General features: G+C 44.5%; 1 pseudogene; it reads right to left on the reverse strand.

Annotated features, from left to right (window-relative positions):
• Positions 1-606: 606 nt before the first annotated feature.
• Positions 607-2,453, reverse strand: LOC102868859 (annotated as a pseudogene).
• Positions 2,454-2,849: the final 396 nt, after the last annotated feature.

The raw sequence follows: 2,849 nt of genomic DNA on the forward strand, positions 1-2,849 counted from the left end.
TCAGGTCCTCTTCAGTCTTGGCAAGCAAGGTTGTGTCATCTGCGTAATGTAGGTTGTTGATAAGTCTTCCTCCAATTCTGATGCCGCATTCCTCCTGATAGAGCCCAGTCTTCCGGACGATCTTATAGATTGAAGAGGTGTGGAGATAGGACTCAGTCCTGACGTACACCTTTCCTGATTTTGAACTATGCAGTGTTTCCTTGCTCTGATTTGACGACTGCCTCCTGGTCCAGCACTCCTTTACTATGTCAGATGTTTCTTATTGTTTTTATGTGTCATTGGATCAAAACTGATCCATAGATAACTCCAGTGGGTTTTCAGAAACAATAAGTCACACAGGAGGAGACTGTCCATCTTTCTTTCTCAGAGAAAACAGCTAATGGATTTGAACCATCTGCTTTTTTTTTTTTCTTCTTTCCATTTTTAGTTTTGTTATAAAATTCTGACAAATCAGGTACAGGAATACAGGAGTGGTGGTGATGCAAAAGAGGGAAGCCATGGGGGAGGGGTCAGGGCTGGGTGGCAGTAGTGTCTCCTTCACCTCCATGCCTGGTGGTGTCTCCTGTAGTGGGGTCAGACTGTCATGTTTCACAATGGGTGAATCCTCTACCATGTCTGTTCAATGTAGTAGGAGATATCTATCTCATCAGGCAGCTCACTAATATTAACCTCAAAGTGATCCTGAACATCATTGAGGATCTTGGCATCATTTTTATCTGACACAAACGTGATGGCACAGCCCTTGGTGCCAAATCAGCCTGCTCTGGCCGCCTGATGTAAGTAGGTGCCAGAATCCTCGGACATGTTGTAGTTAAAGGCAATGTTCACCTGCTCAATGTCCACGCCTCAGCCAAATAGATTGGTGGCCACAAGAATACGTCGTTGAAAAATCTTTAAATTGCTGGTACTGAGAGAGTCTCTCCTCCTGTGGCATCCCTCGGTGGATGGCAATGGCTGGGAAGTTCTGCTCCACTAGGAGCTGGGCCAGGGCAATACATCTCTGCACAGACTTCACAAAGATCACCACCTGGTTAAACTCAAGCACATCTAGAAGGTCAAAGAGCTTCCGGTTCTTCTCATTGTCCTTCAGTTTCACGTAGTACTGCTGCAAACCATGCAGCATCAGCTTTGTCTCATCATCCACGAAGATCTCCATTGGGTCTTGCATGAACTTGCGCCACACTGGACGAATCTCTTTGCTCAAGGTAGCACTGAACATCATGACCTGCTTCTCATGGGGGGGGGGGTAATGCAAAAAATTTCCTGGACATCCCGATGCATGTTGAGTTGTTCAAGCATCTTGTCACACTCATCCAAGGTGAAGTGTTTAATGTGTTTGAGGTTGAGACTCATTTCAAGCCAGGGCAAGGATGTGGCCAGGGGTCCTGACGATGATATGTGGGCAGTTCTTTAACACTTCTTCATCCTTCTTGATAGATGGACCACCAAAAAACACAGCAACCTTGACATTGGGCATGCACTTGGAGAAGCGCTCATACTCCTTGCTGATCTGAAAAGCCAACTCCTGAGTGTGACACATCACCAGCACAGATACCTTTCCAGTAATAACAGGGTCCTGCCTTGTTATATCGAGCAGTTTCACCAAGAGAAGGGACGAGGATTAAATGAAGATGCAGAGAGGTTACTGCTGATGGCGAATAGCAGAGTATATTCTTGAACTCCTGTGTTATATTCTTTTTGCAGTGAACAGAAAAACAACTCAGCTCCAAGGCTGACAATACATTTATTTTTATATCCCTGCCACCTGCAAGATTGCTTACTTTATTACCAGCAGCAAGCAAGGCCATCTGAACAGAGTAATTATGGAGGGACATACCGTTCTGTACATCCTTGCTTGGCCTTGGGGTTCAAGGAATGGTTAAACTTGTTTTTGCTCCCCTTCAAACATCTACACATTTGAACCTGGCATAAAATGGCTACTTGCATAAAATGGCTTCAGTATGGCTTACTTTTTAACATCCTACTTCCTTGAGTTGTTTTCTGTCAAGCAGATACTATAGCCAAGATGGAGGTAGTCTTGCTGGTCTTTTGCTACAGGGCTAATCTTGCTTTACAAGTTAGCCAGGCCTCAACACAGTAACTGGCTCCAACTGCTGCAGTGTGGTCAGCACAAACACTGCTGTCTTTCCCATGCCTGATTTGGCCTAGCATAGGACATCCATTCCCAGGATGGCCTGTCGGATGCACTCATGCTGAACTTCTGATGGATGCCCAAAACCACAGTCAACAACCGCACGGAGCAACTCAGGCTTAAGCAGGAAGTCAAGGAAGCCAGAGCTGTGAATGGAGACATAGGGTCCTTTCACATCCTTCTTAGCAGGGGCCTCAGTCCCATCTCCTCCAGCTGCTGTCTCCACTTTATTATCTTCATAGTCCAGGAGCTCAGTGTCCACATCATTTTCTCCCATAATTGGGCTGGGTAGGGCGGGCGTGTATCGAATCATCTGTTTTTGAACTTGCAATACAGCTTTTTACTATTAGGCCACAAGAGCTCCCTCAGATATTTCTAGATCTCACCGTATTTGGCAGATATTTACATGATGAACCATTCACACCTCCTTGATATATTCTTGGCTTCCTTGACACTATATTTTGTACCATTCTAACATTAAAAGCAGAAGTGATAATAAAGGGAATTAGGTGCTTACAAAGCTTATGTTCTTTTTGTGACTCAGTCACAAAAAGACAAAAACTGCATAGTGCCACTGTTGTAGAATGGGACTGACATCAGGTTGGAGTAAGACTGAGAAAAACTGGATAAATTATGTACACTGCATTGAAACAGATGAGGGAGAGAACAGTTTTAAAGTGATATATGATAGGGTATT

The sequence above is a fragment of the Elephantulus edwardii genome, unplaced genomic scaffold, assembly GCF_000299155.1.
Source record: "Elephantulus edwardii isolate Elephantulus edwardi_28Jun2011 unplaced genomic scaffold, EleEdw1.0 scaffold00196, whole genome shotgun sequence".
In the NCBI taxonomy this organism is placed as follows: Eukaryota; Metazoa; Chordata; class Mammalia; order Macroscelidea; family Macroscelididae; genus Elephantulus; species Elephantulus edwardii.